The sequence below is a fragment of the Dermochelys coriacea genome, chromosome 7 (assembly GCF_009764565.3).
Source record: "Dermochelys coriacea isolate rDerCor1 chromosome 7, rDerCor1.pri.v4, whole genome shotgun sequence".
Taxonomy (NCBI): domain Eukaryota; kingdom Metazoa; phylum Chordata; order Testudines; family Dermochelyidae; genus Dermochelys; species Dermochelys coriacea.
Window position 1 is genome coordinate 42,872,315 of NC_050074.1, and position 25,734 is coordinate 42,898,048.

General features: G+C 39.2%; 1 long non-coding RNA gene across 1 annotated transcript; it reads right to left on the reverse strand.

The window, feature by feature from the left end:
• LOC122461008 lies at nt 1-19,099 on the reverse strand. The gene is made up of 3 exons (XR_006282688.1): nt 18,970-19,099; nt 6,824-6,945; nt 1-83 (listed from the first exon to the last, which is right to left on the reverse strand). It is a non-coding gene; the product is annotated as an uncharacterized LOC122461008 (long non-coding RNA).
• Nucleotides 19,100-25,734: the final 6,635 nt, after the last annotated feature.

Here is a 25,734-nt window from a genome sequence, read left to right on the forward strand (position 1 = left end):
CTTAGATCTGTAGGGGAGACTCCCAGTTGCTGGCTGGCTGTATGTTGCATTATTCTCCCTGGACAATCTGGTCATCCTTCAATCTGCAGGGAACAATATAATTACTATTCCAGTTTAACAGCCACCAGAACACCACCTCATTATTTTCCTCTAGCATGTACTGTACCCGAGTAGGCTAAGTACTCCTTACACTATAAACTGGAAATAACTGGTTGCTCTAGTTTTTATTTGCTTAGCCTAGATAAAGAGGTCCCTTCCCAAATAGTACAAGTTTAACCAGAGGACAGCTGGTTACACCAATTCCTTTTAGTGTAGGGGTTCATCTACACACAAACTTGCACCAAAATAACTAAGTTGTTTTAAATTATTTTGGTGCAAGTTTGTGTGGGCACGCATTTTGTATTAGTTTTCCCCACCACCACCTCCCATGGTGCTATTAGGTTGGTGTTTGCTGACTCAAGCACAATGGAAATAGGACACTTTTATTGCAAAATAAGTGTCCACATTCCAAATATCAAAACAAAACTCAGGGAAAGCAAATTCAAACCACTCCCAGAAACCTGAAACTCAGTCAACACAGATTAACTTCACCCAGATTCTTGGCTGTAGTATGAAAAAATGTGTGTACTACATGAAACCATCATTTAACCCACGTTTGCTTTGTGAGGGTTAAACCTCAGCAAACCTTTTGAGCAGCCTAAGCTGAGGTTTGAATTTATAACAAAACCTGAAACCAAACAAGTTCACTTTGGTTTCAGTTTTCATAACAAAACATTTGCCCATCTCTCTCCTGGATATATTTAGTCATAATGTAAACCATTTCCCTCAATTTGTATTTTACTAACACTTGCTTTTCCTTCATTTTTCCTCAGGTTAACGTGTCCCTATTTTAGTATTCTGAGCACAGCACGGAGGTGATAGATATAATAACATTGCTCAATGTGGACTCACAGTGTTTACTTTGGGGGCTTTTATGGAAATTCCAAGTCAGTACTTTTAAGTACAAGTATTTAAATATGCAGATTACTAAAAATATGATTATAATTTTCATCTCAAAACTTGTAAATTATCATCTGCAGGTGACTTGCTCTGAGGCTTAAGAAGCAGCCTCAGATATTTTTCCGATTTTTTGTACCATTCAGTTTTTAATTGACAAAAGGGCTTTAACCAAAAAAAAAAGTGTTTGTTTATTTATTTTTGGTATATGCAAGCCACAGCATTCTTATCAATGATGTTCAAGGCATGAAAACCTCCAGGAAGTTGAGCCATTTTGCAGTCTTCAACGATATGTGTCATGGTTTGTAGCTGCCCAGATTGACATAGTGGACTTTCTCTAAAATGCCACCGAAATTCTGCGGCAGCACAAATTCCATGTCTGGTACAAAACCAGTTCAGTAGGCTCCATTGCCTTCACGGTAAATCAAACCTGGGTTGATGTTGAGTGGGGTCTAAGACAAGATTATTTGTCACTTTCTCTGTGGACCATAAAGCTTGCCATGTGACATCTACTGTAAATCCCTCACCCGGTAAGCTTATCCACAACATGTGACATGAGGGCAGATTACCATGTGGTGAATAGTGAAAGACTTTGAATACTGATGTTTCAGGTTTCATTTTAGAAATAGTGATACTCAGATTTTGGCTTCAGTGGAATTTTATTAATTTCAACCAAAACAGACACCCTAATCTAAACTCACTTATATGGTAACCAAAGGTCTTGATTCTTCCAGTGCTTATGCACATACTTAATTTTACACACATGGCTACTTCCACTGAGTCATGCAAGTCAAGTTAAGGACATGCTTAAGCATTTGAAGACTCAAGCCCTCACACTGAATGCATGAGAATCCTCCCTAGGGGAGGCTCTTTAAGTTTGGGAAACTGTTTTACTTCCCACTTGCTCTTTTTCCTTTGGTTTTCAGCTTTGGCTGGGGTTTTCCAAGATGCCTATGGAATTAGCCACCCAAGTCCTACTGAATATCAGTGGCATTTGGGTACCTGACTCCCACAGGTGAAAATATCTCAGTGAGACATGAACTGACATTATATTCTCATTCAAGCAATTCCCAACTTCAGGAGTCAGGTTGAATTGTTCAGGGTAGTGTGGTATTTTGTTAAACTGCTCAGCCTCCTAGACAGCAGAAAAATCTGTTTGAATTGCACAGACACCTCAGTAACAAAAGGTAACACAGACATTGTTTAATCTCTCATTGAAAGGCAAATTAATTGAAATCAAATTCTAAAATTTAGCTGGCTAGTATTAATCAAATGAAGCCCAATCCAAGACAGTGTGACCAGCTCATGATTTTATCATGACTCTCATATTTGGTGTTTGTTGTAAGAGCCCCAGCTTCTGTAATTATGTTCTTTCATGATAAGCTCAGTTTTCATCTAAAAGAAAACAAAGTTCTGAGCCCCTGTGGTTGCAGAGGAAAGATTGAAAATGTGAACAGTAAACATTCAAAGGCAAATAAAAAGAATTCTAAATTATTTTGGGAGTAGGAAAGTCTGATGATTTGTGAATGCTTGGGTTGAGCAATACCGCTGCAAGCTGTAGTCAGGTTCATTGAAATCAATGGGAGATTTGCCTGAATAAGAATTGTTGGATTGGGGCCATCATGAAGAAGACTTGTTTGTGGGTAACAGTTACTGATTTAATGAGTTTTGTGGATAATAATTTAGTTAGCTGTTGTATTAGTAAAAAGAGTTTTTCTGGCACACATCTTTACTGTGCCACAACCTCCCTCTCTTGAATAGCTGCTAGAACTAAATAGATGCCAAAATTCCACTTGATATAGGTTTGACCCATTACATGGAGAGTGGAGCTATACTAATTAAGTAATGAATAAAGGAGGGCTTGAAGCAACAAGCTGTGTCTTCTGTACTTCTATGGAACCAGTGGCCTAGATTCACTCTCTATGGCATGTAGAAGGCCAGCAGCTCAGCAAATGGACTGAATTGCAACTCTGCAATTGCAGGTTGGGCATGGATCCTTCACAATTACTTACTTCACTACACACTGGCAGATTGCTTTTGTGCAGGATGGGTGAACTTCACTCCAACATTACTAAATATAAGAGCCATCCCCAACTTTCACCTAAAACACGTATCAAATCCATCTTTCTTCAGGTTCAGAAACATTTTTAACCCTGCTCTTCATTTCCACAGCAACCTCTGCATTTTCTCATTCTGTCCAGCACTGAAAGCAGAGATGCTGAAGTACTTTGATACAGGCTTCTCTTGTGGCATTTCCAGATAGAGTGGTAACCAGATGTCCTGATTGCATCACCAGATGCATGTCAAGGATAGTTTGGATCTGGAGTTTTATTCTGGGCTCATGTCTAGTTTAAGGAAAAAAAACCCAGCAAGTCAGATTTATATTTGTTTCTTTAAAAAAAAAATCAGCTAAGAAAATATAAATACCTTGAGTGAAGCCCCTTAAAGTTCCCTCTTTCCTCACCAAATTTATCAAGCGTCCTTACACAGAGTACTCCAGGATTATGCCACTCAGAACAGTGAAGCTAAACTCATTTTCTAAATTCTGGCTACAAAGCACAAGCTAATTTGGATGTTGGTATTGTAACAATTTCTAAAAGATTTTTGAACATTGAGAGGATGATAGAATCACAGCAGCTCTGCTTCCAGATGCCTACCCTTACTCCTATATAAACATTCATCTTTGCTGCACAGTAATGATTGTAGATTGATAGAGAGCTAGAAGTCTTCCGTTGTTTACATAAGACCCCATTTCTTTATTTAAATATATATGTAAAGCTTCCAAGTTAAGGATCCTTCCCTCTGTTTTGGCACCTCTTAAAAGACTCAAATTGGCTTCTGTAACAGATGCACACAGCAGTCTGTGGGTGAGGATTAGACAAGTACAGATTTACAATAAAAGGAAGACTCAAATGGAGAATCACTCCGGCTTTTCACCCTGTAGGGGAGCATGTTCAAATGGAGAAATCTTCACACTGCTCGAAGCTTGCTGGCTAGTAACTACCTTTTTGCTGTTTTCCTATTGATTGTGTACAAGTCCCACACAATCCAGTTTATTTAACCTTTTTATATATATATATATATATATATATATATATATATATATATATATGGATTGAGGGAAAAAAAACTTGTGCAGTGTTATTTATACAGCAATTTCACATTGTAGCCATGGTTGCCGGGGGAATAGACCCATAATATTAGGGATTCTATGGATTTATAATAAGTTAAGCTTCAAGTAAATATTTTAAGAATGTACTAGATGTGCTAGGCAGTACTGGAAACTTGGGGGAGGGGTGTCAACATTTTTTAGAGTGATTAGTGATTTTGGACATTCAACCACCTTAAAGGGGACTGATTTTCAGAGATGGTCACTCAGCACTTTCTGAAAATCAGGACCTTTTTAAGGTGTCTCAGTTTTTGCACATAAAATGATTAGGGTACCCCAACATTAGGGCATCAGCACTACAGTTGGTTAAAAAAATTTCAATGAAAAATTTCTGAAGTGGGGCCTAAAACAACTTTTTCATGAAAAAATGGTCAATGTTGTCAAAATATTTTGTTTTTCCACAAAAAAGTGCCATTGTTTGAATTTTAAAAATTTAATAAACACTAAGTTGCTAAATAAAATAAACAGTTTGTATAAAATTTTGAAAACAAAGCTCAGCCTGTTTTGAACACTTCAAAATGAACACAGCTTTGTAATTTTGAAATTTGAAGGATAAGTTAATTTTCAGCCAGCAGGAAGCCCTTCACACATGTGTAGTGCTCCAGGCAGAAATAATATGCCTTCTGTGTTCCCTGAATACAGGTATGAGGATGGCCATTAATTCAGCCAACAGGGCTCAGAGACCTAGAAGCATGTGCCTCAATGCACTGGGGAGTGGGTGGCAGCCTAGTGTTTTTCTATCCCACCCCACCCGACAGGGAGGAATTGTTAGGAGGCCAGTGGTGGAGATGGCACAAGCAACATCTTTTTTTAAATGCATGGCAAGGGTCACAAGTTAGTGTTCTTCCTCTAGCATGCTGGGAGGTAGTGTGTCTGTTCCTGGCCTACAGAGACTATATGCCTCCCAGACACTAGTAACAGCAAGTACATCACCTCTTCTTTCCCCTGCTGTAGGTCTGGAACTAAGAAAATTAATGGAGTCTGGTGTAGCATTGACCTTAAAACAAGAAAGAGGTGATGTACTTGCTGTTACTGGTGTCTGGGAGGCATATAGTCTGTGCAAGCCAGGTTCAGACACTGCCTCCCAGTATGCTAGGGGAAGAACCTGTCATAGGCCATGTTTAAACTCTATGAATGAAAGAATTTTACCAAGATGCACAATTTTTGCACAAACTCATTTTTACAAAGTTTAAAGAGTCTTTTTGTTACCTTTTACTAATATACTTAAGTAAGAATTTAAAGATAGAATTTACATTTTGCTCAGTTTGAATACTGAAATTAGACTAGCCAAATACTGTATAATCGTCTGAAAGGCTGTTCTATTTTGTACCATCCATGCTCCCTTGCATATATGTGAAGGAGGTGTATATTCTAAAAAGGGAGGAGAATTTGGGAAAAGGGTAGCCCCCAAGTGAGCCAATTCCACTTACTCTGGAAAACAGGAGTTTAAAATAGCCACTCATATGAATAGAAAAAGGGTGGCAGTCCTTTTGAAGTATTACAGGGTCATTTTCATGCCGATTAACTTTTCAATTTTTTCAGCACATTCAGCTCGTGCCTGTTTTTCTTTAACTACAATGCTATTGTATTTACTGTTCCTTGGAGATAGGTGCTCAATAAGTTATGCATCTTGATGGACAAAACCAGAAACCCTTCCCCTACATGGTGAGAGAATATAGACAATGCTGTGTGTGTGATTTCCTAGCAATATGCTCACAGCAACATAGCTGTATTGATACTTGTTTTCTCTCAAGTCAGGATCTGTTTTTACTTTTACTTTTCCTCATACTGTTGTGGCAGTTGCCAGCCCTGAAGAGAAGAGCTGTGGTATTTTGAAAAAGAAATGCTTTCTCTCCCCATCTGTCATGGCTGGTGATATTGTACAAATTCTCACAGTATATTGAGCACAGATACCTTTATTTAGCTAATTGCTCCTGTGTTCCTTGCCTTTGAAAGATAAACATGACCAATTTTTATTCAAGTTATTGAAATTATAATGTACATAACTACAGTAAAGGTTTATATTGTAGCGCTCCTAGTCAAGTAATTTAGTTAACATAGTGTTGAGGGACACTGCAGCAGTTGTTGGAGGTATTCTGTCCTCCCCGCAACCAGAATATAAGGGTTCTCATAGGAAGGAAACTACTGCACCATTTATAAAGATGCAACATGCAGCACCAGCCTCAGACTGCTAACTGGTCTAGAAGATAATTGTGTAGTTGGCCATGTGTAGTTTGTTTAACCCTTTGGAGTATCTAATTCAGTTGATCAGAAAAAGGAAAGTTTTCTGTCGGGGCGGGGGGAAAAAATCACATTTTTGAAAAAAATTCTTCTGGAACTCAGAAAATATCAAAAAAAATTGTAGGAAGGGATTTAAAGACAAATTCTATTTCAGGAGAGCAGTAGTGGAATCTTCTGGCTTCCTGACAGCCTTCTGAAGAGGCAGAGAGTTAGAGTGCTCAGCCTTGGCAGCATTCCTGGAAGCAGGCAGAAAGTAAAATTTAACATAGCTTTCCAGGCAGGCAGTTGGGGAGCTGGCATTTGGATTTTCTTGATTTTTTTTTAATCAAAGTTAAAAGGGTTTTTTTCCCTTTATCCAGAAAGCACATTCTGACCAGTTCTTGTCTCTAATACTGTTAGTTGCAGTATAACACTTACATCTTGTTGCCAATATGATCAAACCTGCTGGAGTCTGGTGGGGTTTTTTTGCATAGGAGGGTGAAGGAGCGGTGGGCTCCCTTTCTCCTCTGCATCTGTACTTGAGTAACCAGAATCTGCCCCTGCAATATATAAGTATGAAGAACTGCCATGAGAGGAGCAAAGACCCAAGGATATTAGAGCTATGTAAAAATCAGGTTCATTAATGACCCTCTTACTTCAGTTTTCACTTGTGTGAACATACATTTTGGTCTCTGTCTGCCTGGCTTCACCAGCTGTTAAGTCTCATATTGAGATTTGGATTCAAAAACTCAAAGTTAAATGAAACTCTGCTCTCCTAGGTGAGTTTAATACCACAACACCATGCAAAACAATGGATTTCTTATGGTGTCAAAATGAAACCCTGACTAGTGAACTCTGGCGCCAGCTTTACCCAAAGGTTTTAATCTTTTGGTTTGAGTCTCCTGAAATCTGGGGACATTCATGTGCACTGCAGGGGTTATTGCAACTGTTTTGCATAGCTGTAAAGTACTGCTGATCTTAGGACTCTCACACTGCAAATATGCACACAGCCAACAAGCCCCAGGCACGAGCAGGTGAAATTCATTATGGAGGGATACGATGAACATTTTTTGTGCTGATTGCATCTCTTGTCTTTTACAGCTTAATGTTGTGTGGGTGAGTGGTTGTGTGACTGACAAAGCCATGTGCAAAACTGCCAGTATTTGCTTCACAAGTAGGTTTGTTTAACCACTAACCAACAATAACCACAATAGAGATAAGCCAGAGATGTAAAACTCAGGTCCTGCTTCCAATGTGCCTTAAAGTCTGAGTGTTCAATACAAAGCTCTGCTTCAGCCTTTAATAAAGAATGGCTCTCCTCATAAATTTGGGCCTGCATTTCAAACCCCCTCACTCCCAGGTGTTGCGGTGTTCAGGAGTCTAACACCACATAAGTCCATGGTATGCCCACATCTTGAATACTGCATACAGACAGGGGCAGCAGGTTTGTATAATTTTTGGTGGTGCCCAGAACAGGTCCAAGTCCTGCCCCTCCTTTCCCCTTCCCCCCCACCCCCAACCTAAGGTTTAAGAGAGAATTTGGATGCAGGTTGCCAGCTCTGGGCTGGAGCAGGGGGTTGGGGTACAGGAGGGGTTCAGTGCTTACCTCTAGCAGCTCCTGAAAGTGACCCACATACCCCTTTGGCAGCAGCTAACAGATGGGGGAGCTGGGGGTCTCTATGCATCACTTCCCACAGGAACTGCCCCTGCACCTCCCACTGGCCACAGTTCCAATGGGAGAGTCAGTGCTCTGGGCAGGGGTGTGCATGCACGCACAGCCACCCCACAGGGGCCGCAGGGATGTGCTGCCATTTCCAGGGAGTGGCGCGCCACCCAGAGCGAGGCAGGCAGGCAGCTGCTTTAGCCCCGCTGTGCTGCTGGTGGTGGCTGCGGGGGCCCCTGGGCCCTTTTTAATCACCCAGAGGCAGCAGGCACATACTCTGGGGAAGCACGGGGGGTAGGAGGCAGGGCTGGGGGAGACCTGGTCCCAAACATTGGTGGATCTGGGCCCGCCCCATGCTCTGAATATTCCTGGAGCATGGGCACCAAGGGCTCATACAACTTGCCACCCCTGCATGAAGATGTGGTTGCCCCATCTCAAAAAAAAAAAGGATTGGAATTAGAAAAGTTTCAAAAAAGGCAACAAAATGATTAAGGGTATGGAATGGCTGCTGTATGAGGAGAGATTAATAAAACTTGGACTTTTTAGCTTGGAAAAGAGACGACTAAATGGGGGGGGATGATAGATGTCTATAAAATCATGACTGGGGTGGAGAAGGAAGAGTTATATACTCCTTCTCATAACACAATAACTAGGGGCCACCAAATGAAGTTAATAGGCAGCAGGTTTAAAAAACCCAACAAAAGTATATATTTTTCCCCCACACACAATGCACAGTCAACCTGTGGAACTCCTTGCCAGAGAATGTTCTGAAGGCCAAGACTAGCAGGGTTCAAAAAATACTAGAGTAATTCATGGAAGATAGCCATTGATGGACCTCAGAGTAGCAGCCATGTTAGTCTGTATTCGCAAAAAAGAAAAGGAGTACTTGTGGCACCTTAGACTAACAAATTTATTTGAGCATAAGCTTTTGTGAGCTAAAGCTCACTTCATCGGATGCATCCGATGAAGTGAGCTGTAGCTCATGAAAGCTTATGCTCAAATAAATTTGTTAGTCTAAGGTGCCACAAGTACTCCTTTTCTTTCATTGATGGACCTATTAGCCAGGATGGGCAGGGATAGTGTCCTTACCGTGTGTTTGCCAGAAGCTGGGAATGGGCAACAGGGGATGGATCACTGGGTGATTACCTGTTCTGTTCATTCCCTCTGGGGCACCTGGCATTGGCCACTGTCGGAAGACAGGATACTGGGCTAGGTGGACTTTTGGTCTGACCCAGTATGGCCATTCTTATGACCCTTCTCAATCTGGGTTCAGACTCTTTCCAGTCTGAGGAGAGTCTGAATTCAAGCTTCCAGTCTGGCCCATGGTAGAAGCAAATCTTAACTGGTACTCAAATGCATGTTTGTGGCCAGATTTAGTTCAGAGAAGTCTGGATATAGGTTACTAATCCAGGTTCCTTTTTCTATCATCTTCCATTAGAAAGCAGTGTGGTAGGACAGTGAGACCTGCCAAAACATCTCCCTAGGAGAGAAAATACAGTTGCCCTCAAGCCACTTGGACCCATGGCAAGTATCTGGACTAGTGCAGATCCATCTCAGAATCCAAGGGTCAAAAAATTGACAAACCTCACCTTTTACTGAGGACTGCTACACTGACTATATTTATTTTCATTTTTATTTCAACCGCAGTGTCTGAGTTTACTCTAAAATGCTGTTAATTACAGAATTCAGCATCGGGTTACAGCAGAAAGCAGTGGTTCTTACTGCAGGATTTAGGTCCTGCTTGCCACAGTTTACAGGGCCTTATTTAAGTTGAACTCAAATGAAAAAAAGGGCCAGATTATCAGCCACTGTAAGCAATCATAGCTCCATTGAATGGAAATCTGTGAAGCTATGCTAATTTACACCATGTAAGGTCTTACCTGAAAGGTTAATTATGTAGGAAACCTCACTGTAATGTCTGATTAAGTGCAAATTCAGAATCTTGCATTGATGATTAATCCATACTAATGTTAGAGGCAGAAGGCTAGAGCCACAATTGCTAACATTAATAGAGCACAGGCATTGCTACAATGAAGGTATGACCCCCCTCCCCAACAAAAAACCAAAAACATAGGAATGGGAGAGTGCAGAAGCAACCCTATCCTCATTCAAATTCTGCCTTGACAATGCCTGGCTTCTCATACAATCAGAACCTAAAGAACCAGAACAGAAGGAAAAAATGTATAGCATGATTAAAAATACCAACTCCAGTGCAACCCATTTGTGTAGAAATTGTGGCTTCTCTTAAGATGTAGGGAACAAATTTGTCATGTGTTTCTACATAAACAAGATGGGACTGCAGTGATTTCAGTGGAACTACTCAGGTAGTTACAATTAAGTAAGTGCAGAGTGTTTTGCTGGATCAGGGCCATAGTGTTCAGCACTTTGCAGGCTCACGTCCTACATCAGCAGAAAAGCAAAGAGTGAATGTAGGGGAAGGTGAGAATGAAAGAGTTTCTCCCTCCCTTCTTCCTATCAGTGTGGGTAGTTGTGGGGGCTGGGTGGAAAGGAGCATAGAAGTGTATATTTCATTTGTTCTCAGTGGCAATATTTGTTAGGATCCGAGGGCACAGTTCCTCTGGGAAATATTCTGAGCTCTTGCTTAAGCTGTCCATCTCTTGGCATAGCATGAATAAAAGGAAAAAAATCTGCCTGTGGCAGCTGAATAAAACAAAATTGGCCTTTGACCCTTTAGTGAAGGTAATTTCTTTACAACATGTTGGTTGTTTTGTTTCTTTTTTAACTGAGAAACTAATATCACAGAGTCAGGTACTTGTCTGTTTACCTCACCCATGCAAAGAGGGTGAATGACTGTTCAAGAGGTACCTCAATCAAGACTTTGTTTGCACAATTCTGGACTGTCTTGAAAGCTACTGTCCTTTCAAAGGGATTGTTTAACCCACTGATGTGGGCAGGCAAAAGCCACTCTTGGATCTGAAATAGGGACCTGATCCTGTGCCCATTCATGTCAATGCAAAGCTTCCATGGATTTCAGTCGTGCAGGAACAAGGCCTAGGTTTTTCACACTAATGTGACATAGTAGTAGTAGTAGTAGTAGTATTGTTTTAGTACTAAATAGCCCTAGTCTGTGGCACTAGCTCTAGCAAACTCGTACTGTTCGACGCAGGAAATGACAGAAGCCTATATGCCGACAACCTCAATTGTCTCCAAATAGATAAACAAAGCAGACTGGAGATGTCCCAACCAGCAAAGTTTCCCTTCAAGTTCAGAAATATTAGGATCTCAGGGTTTGGGGAGATTTTTGTTCATTAGAAAGAGATGGAGTGCCCATGAAAAAGGGTGCATCCCTGGATTCCAAACCCTCCCCAAGTTTTCAGGGTAGGCTGATCTAATTCCTAGAGTTTTTTGAAATCTAAAGTTTGTTTCCGTTAGGGCTGTTGATTAATTGCAGTTATTTAATTTAACTCAAAAATTAATCACACTGTTAATAGAATACCAATTGAAATGTATTAAATATTTTGGATTTTTTTTCCTACATTTTCAAATATATTGATTTAAATTACACCATAGAATATAAAGTGTAGAGTGCTCACTTTATATTATTACAAATATGCACTGTAAAAATAGTTTTTCAATTCTCCTCATACAAATACTGTAGTGCAATCTCTATTGTGAAAAGAAAAGGAGTACCGGTGGCACCTTAGAGACTAATAAATTTGTTAGTCTCTAAGGTGCCACCGGTACTCCTTTTCTTTTTGCGAATACAGACTAACACGGCTGCTACTCTGAAATCTATTGTGAAAGTGCAACTTACAAATGTAGATTTTTGTTACATAACTGCACTCAGAAAAGAAAATGTAAAACTTTAGAGCCCACAAGTCCACTCAAGAAGTCCTACTTCTTGTGCAGCCAATCACTAAGACAAACAAGTTTGTTTATATTTACGGGAGATAATGCTTCCCGCTTCTTATTTACAATGTCACCTGTAAGAGAGTAGACTTCACATGGCACTTTTGTAGCCAGCATTTCAAAGTATGTTCGTGCCAGATATGCTAAACATTTGTATGCCCCTTCATGCTTTGGCCACCATTCCAGAGGACATGCTTCCATGCCGATTACACCTGTTTAAAAAAAAAAGCGGTAATTATATTTGTCACTGAACTCCTGGGAGGAGAATTGTATGTCTCCTGCTTTGTGTTTTATCCACATTCTGCCATATATTTCATTTTATAGCAGTCTTGGATGATGACCTAGCATGTTTGTTTTAAGAACACTTTCACTGCAGATTTGACAAAAACACAAAGAAGATACCAATGTGAGATTTCTCAAGATAGCTACAGCACTCGACCCATAATTTAAGAATCTGAAGTGACTTCCAAAATCTGAGAGGAACAAGGTGTAGAGCATGCTTTCAGAAGTCTTAAGAGCAACATGCAAAAGTGCCCATGCAAATGCCTGTTCTCACTTTCAGATGGGATTATAAAGAAGCAGACAGCATTATCTCCTGCAAATGTAAACAAACTTGTTTGATCGATTGGCTGAACACGAAGTAGGACTGAGTGGACTTATAGGTTCTAAAGTTTATACTGTTTTGTTTGAGTGCAGTTATAAATGTATAGTTGTGTACAAAAAATAAGTTCAACTTTCATGATTGAGATTGCACTACAGTACTTGTATTAGGTAAATTGAAAAATTAGTATTTTATTTTTACAGTGCAAATATTTATAATAAGAAATATGAAGTGAGCTCTGTACACTTTGTGTTCTGTGTTGTAATTGAAATCAATATTTGAAAATGTGGAAAACATCCAAAAATATATAAATGATATTCTATTATTGTTTATATGCGTGATTAATTTGTTTAATCTCTTGACAGCCCTAGTTTCCATACAATAGTGATGTTCAATGAAGAGGGCTGCTGTATCCCCAGAGGTATCCCTGACACCTATACGATTACAAACCATTGAAGCAATGTATGGAATAATAATGTATCAGGAAACAGGACATTGATCCCTCTAAAAAAAATGCAATGTTACCAAAGGCTTTCAGTACACTGGCAGCTCCTTTTAATTTGTACCTGTAGTTTTGCTTTAGTCACAGCTACTGCTTACAGCTAAGTCTTGTAATCCACTGACAGGCTGAGTCCAATGCAAGAAAGTAGTGCAGAAGCAGAGAAATCTCACTAGTGCATACACTTTCAAAGTTACAGTCAAGCAGGATTGACAAAAGCTGGCCAGTGAAAAATTACAGATATCTCCTATGCAACACCAAAGACTTATACAAACAATAGAATGTTCAGAACTGTAGGCTAATTGCCACCAGGTTCCCTTTCATCTGGGTGATTCAAGCAACGAGTAAAACTTGATAGAAATGAATATCTTACTTGAATGTGGCTCAGCAGATATTTTGCTGGCATCACAGAAATATCCAATTTGCCATTGTAACAAAAAGGAAGATGTGTTAAAGAGAAGGTCAGACACAGACTTCCTTTATGGAAAATATAAATGTATATAAAGGTCACTGACCATTTCCTCAAACTACTCAGCTCAGACCATATTACAGTACATTTGTACAAGAACACAGGTTAGAGAATTTCATCTGGTTACTCCAGTACTCAGCCAGTATCTAGTGTATAACTCTTCTGGATCTTGCTTTTTTGCGCTCAGGGAGGTTCAGGCAGACAGGGATTGAGTGCTACAATGGGCAATTTGTATATTCTTTAAGATTACCTAAAAATCAAAGGCCAGCAAACAAAAACAAATTATGCTAAGAACAAAACCATTCTGATTTATGCCTTCCAAAATTAGGATTTTAGTGCTAAACAGAGATTGTTTGTAACCTGTCCTGTTGTGAAATGTCGCTATGTAAAATACACAGGGGTACATAATCATACCCCAATTCACATATTCAAGTTTATGGGGGATCAGGCCCTAAAACTGTAGGGAGGAGCATGTAAAGCTAGTATGGAAGCCTTAATTCTGATATTCCAGGCTCTTGTCAGGCTAAGACAAATCCTTCATACATTATATTGGTGAGAGTTTGTATTATCATGGCAGCCAGAGATGGAGAAGAGCTGTTAGATCATCCAGTCAATCTCGAGGCCAATACAGCACTGCTCCCTTTGTTACATTTTCTAACACATTGCCCAATCTAGCTTTAAAAAGTATCAAGTGAGGAGTGACCAACACTTCCTTTGGGAGACTTTCACAACCTAATCCATTACATGGTCAGGAACTTTTCCCTTGACAGTCCAGTCCAAATTTTTGATATTTTAATTTTTCCTCATTACTCCTAGTTAAACCCCCCCATATCCTTGGTGTGATGGAAAGAACCATATCCTGAGCTCTACCACAGCTTTAAGGCCATGATGTGATGGGGATTCTGTGTGGTTTACTCTCACATATGTTTCCTCCAGTATGTGTATTTTTGTGCCTTACTGCTGGCAGCACTGCAAGAACATGATAGAGTTTCAAAGCTATCATCTCCAGGTCTGAAAATAGAATAAAAGTAGTATTCAGGTCAGCTTATTTAGGGGCTGCCTGCACTGGAAAGTGGGAATGAGCTACACTCAGCAACTGGAATGATCTTCTTGCATCGTGGAAGAGCTTGTGCAAGTGTGCCCATGAGGCTTGTACTGTGGGCCAAAAAAGGAGGTAATCATTGGGATGAAGTGATTTACTAAAGGCCATGACAGGTCAGTGGCAGAGGCAGGAATAGAAGCAAGTCTCCTGAGTCCTAGTCCAGCACCCCACTCAGTGGATTTTCCTACCAGTTGCAATATAACATTATCTAGTCTAATACACTGGGTGTGTATATTTGCTTCAATAAGGTTAATTACAACAAATATTCTATATAGACCATAGATTATATTTTTTATTTCATTTATGTGAAATATCCAAGAATAGTCTGCTTTCAACTGAAACAGAATGTGTTTTTGCCGTTCATCCTTATTCATGGGGCATAGTGCTCGTGGGCTGGACCACATACAATGAAGTTAGAGAACTATTGTTTGTATGGCAGCGGTATTGTATTTTTTATTGCAGGAGAGTAAGCCCACATTGCATTCTCATTGGTTTTCCTGTTTTCTAGTTTTCAAATCTTTGCATTTTGACACTGTACAATCAGTCAGGAAAGCTTACCCCTATTAAATAGTACTAAATGTATATATAAGTGCTTACAGAGACCCCATTCTGAACTATTTAGACATGTGCTTTGCCTATAGTCATAGAAATGGAACTCGACCTCCCAAATGCTTACTCATGTAAGCAGCTCTTTTATTCATGCCTTTGGTTTCATTCAAGGAAATGGGATGATTGCTGTAAGGAAGACTTCTCAGGACTGGGTCTAATACCTGGGCTCTAAAAAGTTACTCTTTCAGTATTTAACATCAGATATAGTGGCTGGTATATTAGATGAGCTTATCTTTTAACCTGCAGAGTTTGATATGTTCTGTCAGTTTCATAATATCGTACATTAGGTTTATCAGGTGGTACATTAATGTTTTTGTCATGAATGCATTTGATTTTATATCAGTTTTTGAACTTTGGTTATATATACACATCTCATGGTAGGAATGTTTGATTTATTATTGCAAGAAGTATCTTGTTCAGCTGGTGTGGCATCAGGTGATGCATCCGCTATTTAGGAAAGCATTTCCTGAATTTTGTTCAATGTTTATACAATGTGGTAACCAAGTTAAGAGATCTGATATGCTTTCAGAACATCATGGCCTGTAGCCAAACAGGAGCACTCAGAGTATAAAAGCATGAGTCAGAACTCGTTAACCCTGTCACATCAGTGTTGCCAGTTTTACAAACCATAAAATATGCAGAAGAGGTATAAACTGTTAGTTGCTTCACTTCGTCCTGGTTAAAATGTACGTATATGCATTTAGATGCTGCACAGTACAGTATATTTTACATGAAAATTTGATTTTATACTACTTAAATGATAAACTAGACTCTATAGGTGGTAGCTTCCTTTTTAGTATATCTAAAAAAAAAGACTGCCATAAGTATTTGCCATAACCTTGTCAAGCTGTCACGTTTCTTTCATTTCTTAAGAGTTGCTGGTTACTGATGTGTTTGTTTGATGAGATGCTCTCTTTTCTAGAGAACTTGATCCTTTGCCTGATTATGTCAGGGCTGCCCAAACACCCTTATCAAGTTAAAACTAAACGTGTGTTGTGTATCCTGTAGAACAGACCATCCTTATGAGGCAACCTCCCACCCTGATAGTGGAGGCAGCTATCTCCAAATCAAGTAAGAACAATTCTACAACTAGAAGAACATCTCAGCAACAGTTTGTTGGTCCCTTAGGATGGGGTTGAGTGCATGCATGAGAAATATTTTCAGCTGGCAAGGTCCTTTAAAAAGGCTTGCTTGCTGTGTTCAGGAAACAGTGCTAGCTATGACCATGTTGGATAACATCAAGCATGATTCTGCAAATTGTCCCAGTAATAAGCAATCAAAGGGAAAGGGCCTATGCAGTAGAATGGCTTCTAAAATGCTGCTTTTCAAATCTCAGAGAGACGTGTGTGATTTTGTTTGGTTCTATGTTGCCTCAAAATGTCTGTCATGAATCACTACTTTACTTCCACAATCAACCATCCACTTCTCTACATACAGAGGGCTATTGCCAAGAACTAACTATTTCTTTATCTTTACATACAGTAAATTTTAAACACTGCTTAATGGCAAAGAACAAAGTGTCAAAAGAAACATCTACAGAACAGAAGGGAATTAGAAGAGAGAACCAGTTAAAGACAGATAGAAGGCAGTCACAGAGGAAGGGGTGGAAGAGGCCACAGAGATGCATCAGGAATGTAGCAAAAGTTGGATATTGTTAACTTACTTCACTGTGGATTAATAGGAAGACTTATTGTGACCTCATTTTCTAGCCTTTCTAATTTATCCAAACCAAAATAAGGCTTTTGACTAGGTATGGATTCTAGAAATGAGCCAGAACTTCATGTTATTCCCCATATCTTAATTCCTGATTTGAAAGCAGTTTTTCATCTGACAGGTCAAACTCAAAACATACTAAAATTCAATTATTCTTCTGTTCTACTTGCCAAACTAAAAGGATGTCAAATAAAAGGAATTAAGTGGATAAATTGTATCAAATAAACCAACACTGAAAGCAAAATACTAGAGTTATACCACTGTAGAAATTGCTTAGTTATTTGGAAACTTGTAATTAGCACTAATGAATCAGAGCTTCTCTCTAGTGCCTGTGACAGTAGAACATTTTACCATCATGACAGTAGACTGAGATGTTACACGAGTGACTCATGTAACTCCAAGCTTTACTACTCTGTCTGGCTACAGGTTAAAAAAAAAAGTTCCAAGCTTTGCATTTAACTTCTAAAACTTTCATTGATTCTGCTCAGTTTAAGCTGAAATACACAAATTGGCACATTTGAACAGACCACTAGTCTATCTAATTTGGTGTACTGTCACTAACTGTAGCCAGTGGTGGATGGATTCAGAAGAAGACATAATACCTCTTCCCTCCTTACCCTCATGTAATTCATTGGGTGCAATACTATGTCATGGAGGAAAATTTCTTCCTTAACCCAGCTAGGGATAAGCATATGCCCTGAAGCAAGAGCATTGAAAGCTCTTATGTCTTCATCCCTGCTAGATGTTATTTTTGTTTGTGTAAATGTCTAATCCTATTCTGAAAAACTACTATTTCTCAAAAAGAAAAAGAGTACTTGTGGCACCTTAGACTAACAAATTTGAGCATAAGCTTTCGTGAGCTACAGCTCACTTCATCGGATGCATTCAGTGTATTTTCCACTGAATGCATCCGATGAAGTGAGCTATAGCTCATGAAAGCTTATGCTCAAATAAATTTGTTAGTCTCTAAGGTGCCACAAGTACTCCTTTTCTTTTTGCAAATACAACTAACATGGCTGCTACTCTGAAACTAATATTTCTGAATCCTATGTGTTTTTCACAGGTTAGATTACAAGTTGTTTTTTTAATTTATTTTCAGGAGCTTTTTTTTTTTAAATGTTGAGTGCTCCCTTCTGATAGGAGAACAGTTAAATAGGGCTAATTTATACCATTAGTCCATATTCTACCACCATATTTTCTCTCCTTTCAGTACTAAGAAACCTGTGGGCAGACTTCTGTTCAGTGGATTTCAGTAGTTCCTCTCAGTCTTATTTGTGTAACAGCAGAATCTGGCCCCTTTTCTTAATTCTATCTTGCATGCAATTTGAGATCTACCCTGTATTGATTCTAGTTACTTTGACATTCTCTCATCTGTTTCTGGTAAGGATAATTTCAAATCAATGAAACTAGAGTAAGTTCTACTTCATGCAAGAGCTGACAAGTGTCAGACATACAGGCCTAAATTTTCCATCGTGCCTATTGATTCTGGTTTCCCATATTCACAGAAAAGTCCCTTTAGGTGTTAAAAGATACTCAGCACTTTTTGAAAATTATGCTCTTTTGCATGTCCAGTTCAACATTCAACAATCAAGGCACCAAAAATCAATCACTTAAAAAGGTAGACCGTAATACAAATTTAAAAAAAAAAGAGTGATAAAATTACTTATATCCAATTCATCCCATCTCCGACTATTTTAACCAAATCTCTATCTGGATTCAAAATGGTTCATCAGCTAATACAATACAGGCAAGAACTTGTTCTATTTCTCTTAATTTATTCTTGTCCCTCACATTTCTGCAGCAGATATTTTTATTGTTGACATACACAGAGTACACTTCATCAGCTTTCTTATACACTGCACTATAGAAGAAGAAACACTTGATCTTATTTGGCTTGTCTGTTGCTAGAACATTTTCCAGATGGGCACGAACACCTCAGCCTGTCACAGTGGAAGATGAAAAGGCTGTACAGCTGCAGTACTGCCACTAGCAGGAGAGGATTCTGTCAATCTGCTAATTATCTAGAAATAAATTGGAGGATTGAATTTCTCTGCTCACCTGTACTACAGTCTGCATCACACCTCTGGCTTTGTGCCAGTCAACATTACAAGTTTAATCATGTTTGAGTACTAAAGGTGCAATTGTGGACAAGTGTTTGTTACTAGCATTCTTATAATTCAGCTTAAGGTATTTTTTTACTTTTTATTGATTTGTAGAAATGTTTTTCCATCTTCCCGAATATATAAATGTTTTTTAAAAAAATCTTTCTAATTCAAATGGAAAGCTAAATGAGGCTAGCAACAATCAAGTTAACTTTCTTAGGGTGTGGAGGCCTTGCCATTCCAAAGCCCAACAGGGAGGAATTAAAATCTAAACCTTCAGCCCACTAAACTAATTAAGGGCATAGAACAAAAGAGTGTGTGTGTGTGAAACCATGAGTTGATTCTCATGCAGGATTTTATGGAGCCCAAAAGGGAATAGTTAATGACTGAAAGTCACAGTGAATCTGAGAAACAGAGGAGGAGGAGTCTGAAAGAGAGAGTGGGAAGATCAAATAGTACTGCCGAGGAGTCCCCAGCACTCAAGCTGCAAATGCAAGCAACAGGAACAGTCAAGATTAGAGTTGTGGCAAACTATTAAATTAACCATTGTGACACTTTACCCAGAACTCTAAACAAACATCAGCATTTATTTGGAGCACTGAAAAAGTTAAAAATATTTTTATTTTTTGCACAACTTTGCATTTCCAGACTCAAACTACTTGGAAGTGCTGAACTACTCTCCAAATGCTCACAGTATTTCTGACCCTGCTGAAAGCACCAGAAATGTCAGGAAAGCCAACCTGATTTTGCAAACTCCAGTCTAGAGAGCTATTCTTTGCATATGCTTATATGAACCTTTTGAGTTTAACCCCTTGCTACCCAAGACAATTTCTTTAACCAGTTTTACATCTTGTCTTAGGTTGAATTTGAATGTATGAGGTTTGTTACACAGACTAGTAATTTCATTAGATAATCCTTAGTTCAGAAGCTTTATTTTATACGTAAAGATAAGTTTCACTGTTTGCTTTCCTAACACAGGTTTTTAGTCTTCCCTCTGTCTCTGGACTCAATGTATTCTAGTACTTCCTAGTCTGGGTCAGAAACAGTTACTCCTGGAAAAAGAGGAGTACTTGTGGCACCTTAGAGACTAACAAATTTATTTGAGCATAAGCTTTCGTGAGCTACAGCTCACTTCATCAGATGCAGACTAACATGGCTGCTACTCTGAAACCCAGTTATTCCTGTAGTAATTCTACTTCCCTTTTGTGAGACATGCATATACCACCACTCCCAATCACCAGCACCAGACACCAAGAAACAAAGCTTGATAACCAGTAAAGTTGGTATATCATTTAATGGTTGAGCAATCGTTCTCCTAAAGTTTAAATTTTTAAATGCCTGCAGGCTATGATTTATAAACTTAGCATAGCATTAATTGAACTGTGGTGACCTTGCAGAGTGAAAAGTTACTTATGTGAGTAAGTATAGGGTTGAGGTAGACTGTTCTGGAGAGTGGTGTTTACCTACTAGTCAGTGGTGTGGTGAGACTTAATATTTGTACATAGCTTTGAGAGCCTCAGATCAAAATGTTCTAGTGAAGTGCTAAATATTTATTAATATCCTTACCATTTACCAAGCCCCTGTATGTCACTTTCCCTTAATATTGATTGTGTGGTGTGCTAATAGAGTTTGGTTGAGGAGAGGAGTTGAAGTTCTCTGGTTTTAGAATAGTACATTTGTTTTCAATCTTCCTCTGCACTGTAAATCTAACAGAGCCTATCTAAATCTCTAAAGGTTTCCAGATGTATCTTTTAATACGTTATTGGAAGGCAATAACTTTCAAAGGGCAGAGGGGCTCTGCTATCTGGCGAGTTCAATCAAAACAGATGCCAAAGATGGGAGATTCACAGCAGCACAGTCTGCTCACAGAAAGCTAAAGAAGCTGGCAAGAAGCTAGAAAAATGGAACTTCGTACCAGAGCTAGGCTCTCTTATGCAGGGAAAATATCAGCCTCACTACATGTAAGTTATTAAGATATGACTGAAGAGATTGCAAAGGGAACAGTCAGGACACTGCTGTATGTAGCTCACTGAAGGGTGTTTGGTGCTAAAGGGTTCTGATGGTCTAAAGATTGTGGAGATAAGGAGAAACTGTGAAAATATATTAAAGACTTCAAGTAGATCACAGTGGCTGTGCCATTTTTTATATAGAGTGTTTCCCTCTCAAGCCTACATAGGAATTACTTTACAAAACAGTGTAATATTGAATTACTTTTAAAAGTGTTTTAAAGGTGATGCTGGATGTCAAAACTCTTCCAGAGTTTAACAAAAAGCAACCAGGACCAGTCCAGAATAATGCCACACTGCTATATTTGTGTACCTGGACAGCTCTGTTGTGTTAGAAATTTAGTCCTGGGTTTTCTGGGGTGCAAAGAAGAGAGAGATACCAGTAGTGAAAAATACATGTTATTGAATAAATGGTGTTAGTAGTTTGTTTTAAGTTTTGCAGTGAAATGTTGACCGGAGTTTTACAGACTCTGCTGTCTCTGTTCTAAATTGTGGGATAGAGGAGATTTACCAATTTACTTGCTTTTTTTACAATAATGGGAAGATAAGCCAACTTCAATGCTGAGTTAATACATCTATACTCCCTCTCTAGCACAATATCACACATCCAATCTACCTCATGGACAGGTAAAAAAATCTACTGCAAGTTAGTGCTTTGCTATAGACTACCCCTCTAGCAGGGCTCAAAGATGATTCTGTAATAAGTTTTCCTCACTGTGCGGGAAGGACCCATTCAGGCTGGCTTGCAACATGCTTTTACAGGTAGTTTAGCTAGACTAATCTTAGTATTCATGTGTTTTTCTTCCCTTTGTGATCATTGTTTGTTCAAATGAGAAGTATCCATAAGGCTTTGGGCACACAGTTAGATCTTAGTGGAAACCATGCTGGTTTATTTCCTGCCACACTCTTTCACTGTAACCATCATTCCTTCAACTCAGAGTCTTATTTCCTTTGGCCTTCCTTGTGCCAAAATCTAGTTTAGTCACATACCTCCTCATGTCTGCCACTTGAGTGTGTGCTGTGTTCCTATGGAGTTTCAGAGGTCCTATTAGTAGAACCAGTACTAAAGTAGAGTGAGAGGAGGAGCCATTTGTTGCTGATGCAGCAAAGGAGATGCCTTTGTCACCCCACTCTTAAATTTAATCCTGTAAACCCTTCCTGACAAGAGTATTTTACACATGTCGAGTCCCACTGATTTTGATGAAAGCACTCATGCAAGACTAGGTACATGATCATTCTTTATTGGCTAGCCTTTTGGCTTCAGAAGTTTTTAATCTGTGTATCCAAGAGTATTAGCATTTTCCACTTGTATAATGAAGCCTGAAATATAGTTAACTTAAAAAAATGCATATACTGGACATACCATTTGTGTGTAAATATCTAAATATAGCCATTTTTAAGGGTCCATTTCTGATGCTTAAAGCAGTTTGAATCAGATGGAAGTTTAGTTTGGTCAATCTCTGTGTATGACAAATAATGCATGAAAGTTCTGAATCTCACTTCATTGATTTAGGATTAACAGGATTTCCTTGAGGCTTAACTATTCTGTTTAGAAAATTTTTAAAAAAATTAAAAGGCAAGGACTAGAAGCTGAAATTGGAGAAAAAAGTTGACCAAAATCTATGGCAGCACAGGCTAAAGTTACTGTTGATGCAACAGTTTACTAAAATGGTGTTAGAGCTTACAGAGTACAATAGTACTGAAGAATGCACTAAAAATCATTTGTATCTGGGCTATTTTGGCACAGGATACTAGCCATCACCTTCAGCCCCCAAATAAAACCTCTCCAATGCATCAAGGATCTACAATGCATCCTGAAGGATGACCCATCACTCTCACAGATCTTGGGAGACAGGCCAGTCCTTGCTTACAGACAGCCCCCAACCTGAAGCAAATACTCACCAGCAACCACACACCACACAACAGAACCACTAACCCAGGAACCTATCCTTGCAACAAAGCCCATTGCCAACTCTGTCCACATATCTATTTAGGGAACACCATCATAGGGCCTAATCACATCAGCCACACTATCAGAGGCCAGTTCACCTGCACATCTACCAATGTGATATGCCATCATGTGCCAGCAATGCCCCTCTGCCATGTACATTGGTCAAACTGGACAGTCTCTACGTAAAACAATAAATGGACACAAATCAGACGTCAAGAATTATAACATTCAAAAACCAGCTGGAGAACACTTCAATCTCTCTGGTCACTCAATTACAGACCTGAGTGGCTATTCTTCAAACAAAAAAACTTCAGAAACAGACTCCAACAAGAGACTGCTGAATTGGAATTAATTTGCAAGCTGGATACAATTAATTTAGGCTTGAATAGAGACTCAAGGGGGGGAGTGGATGGGTCATTACACAAAGTAAAATTATTTCCCCATGTTATTTCCTCCCCTCCCCCCAACTGTTCCTCAGACATTCTTGTCAACTGCTGGAAATGGCCCATCTTGATTATCACCACAAAAAGTTTTCTTCCCCTTTCCCCCGCTGGTAATAGCTCATCCTAAGTGATCACTCTCCTTACAGTGTGCATGATAAAACCCATTGTTTCATGGTGTGTGTGTGTGTGTGTGTCTGTGTCTGTGTGCCTGTGTCTGTGTGTAAAAATCTCCCCACTGAATGCATCCGATGAAGTGAGCTGTAGCTCATGAAAGCTTATGCTCAAATAAATTCGTTTGTCTAAGGTGCCACAAGTCCTCCTTTTCTTTTTGTGAATACAGACTAACACGGCTGCTACTCTGAAACCACGCAAACCTCTGTAATGCCATTAGTAGAAGTGTCAGCATTTAAGTCTGAGAAATCTACCTCAAGTGTCGGGTAATTTGAGTGACAGTGATGCTTACCTTGGCAATATTTTCACAATTACTGTGCTGGCTGAGTCAGTGTGTGGCACTTCCATCCACAGCCTCCTTAACGAGGGTGGCTTATCCTGAGACAAGGGCTCTTCCCATCTGGGGAGTAAGTGAAAGGAAGTTGAAGTATTTTTTTTCCCCTGCCTTGGTTAGTAGGAGATTGATTGTAGGAGTAGCATGGGGGGGGGGAATTGCTTTTTTACCCTTTGCCAGTAATAAATAGATGTTCTGTTAAACTGAGCTTCTGAAAGTGTCACTCTTCTGGGAACTTTGCATCTCTGTGCTACCCCACTAGTACAAAGACTTCAAGGGTATGTAACAGTATAGTTTTAAAAACTGAAACACAACTGGATGAACTGCTTACTGAAGCTAAATTGGAGGCCTGGGCTATTGATAACAAAATGAAATTCATCAAAGACAAATGCCAGGTGCTACACTTAGGGAAGCAAAAAACCCAAATGCACAGATACAGATATAGGGGCTAACTGGCTTGGCAACAGCACTGCTGAGAAGGATCTGGGAGCTGTGGCGAATCACAGCCTCAACATGAGTCAGTGCAATACTGTTATGCAAAAACAAAACAAAAAAAAACACACAAATGCGATTTTAGGTTGCGTTAATAGAGGCATAGCATGCAAGTCATGGGAGGAGATAGTACTGCTCTATTTGGTTAGGCCTCAGCTGGAGTACTGTGTCCAATTTTAGTCACCAATGTATAGAACAGATGTAGAAAAACAGGAAAGAATCCAGAGGCAAGTGACAAAGATGATCAAAGGGATGGAACAAGCCATATGAGCAAAAGGCTGAAGGAACCGGGTATGTTTAGTTTTGAAAAGAGGAGATAAGTGGGGGGGTGTGGGGGGGAAGTGTGAAGACTGTCTTCAAATACTTGGAAGGCTGCCATAAAAAAAAAAATGGAGAAAAGTTCTGTCTTGCCACAAAGGGGAGGACAAGAGGAAGTTGGTTCCAACTATAGCATAGCAGATTTAATTAAATCTCAGGAAATACTTCGTAACTGTTTCATTGTCTTACAGGTCTTACAGACTGCCTAGTAAGGTCTTGGAATCTTCTTCACTGGAGGTTTTTAAAAAAGGAGGCTGGATAGCCATCTGTCTTCGATGGTTTGGGCACAACAAATCCTGCATCTTGGGTTAGAAGGGTTCTATGATTTTGCAGTTTTTCATTCATTAAACTTGGTTTTTGCTCTTACAACTTAAGTATTCACTGAATATTACAAACATTTCAATTTGTTCACTACTGTTCTTTCATTCTAGTATTTGCTGTTTGTGATGCGTGTTTGGAAGGCTTAAACTTTTTGGAATAAGTAGTTAATAAGTGAATGTGTAACAAGCTTTTGTTAAAAGATTTTTGGATGAATAATCATTTGTTAAAATGTATTAGCCTTTTGAGGTTTACAAACATTTTCATTGATACTCAATGGCCACAGAGAGAAATTCAGAAAAGTGATTTGATGCTGACTAATACCAGCAAAGCTAACCAAACCAAACTTGTTTTTATTCACAAACACATTCATGAATCCCTTTCTGTAACATTTGTCTAGCTGTAATATACACTTAAAGAAAAACAGAATTATAAGAAACTAGAGCTGGAGAAGAATTCAAACAAGATTCCTCAAATAGATCCATTCAGACTAGATGATCACAACAATCCCTTCTGCCTTGGAGTCTGTGAAAGATGTATAGTTGAGAAAGGATGATCTTGTACTTAAGGGACTGGGCTGAGACTCAAGTAAACTGTGGTTCTAGCACAGACAGACCCCAGACAAGTCACTTAATATTTTTGCCTCCGTTCCTGATGTGTAAAATTGGGGATAATAATTACTTTCTGC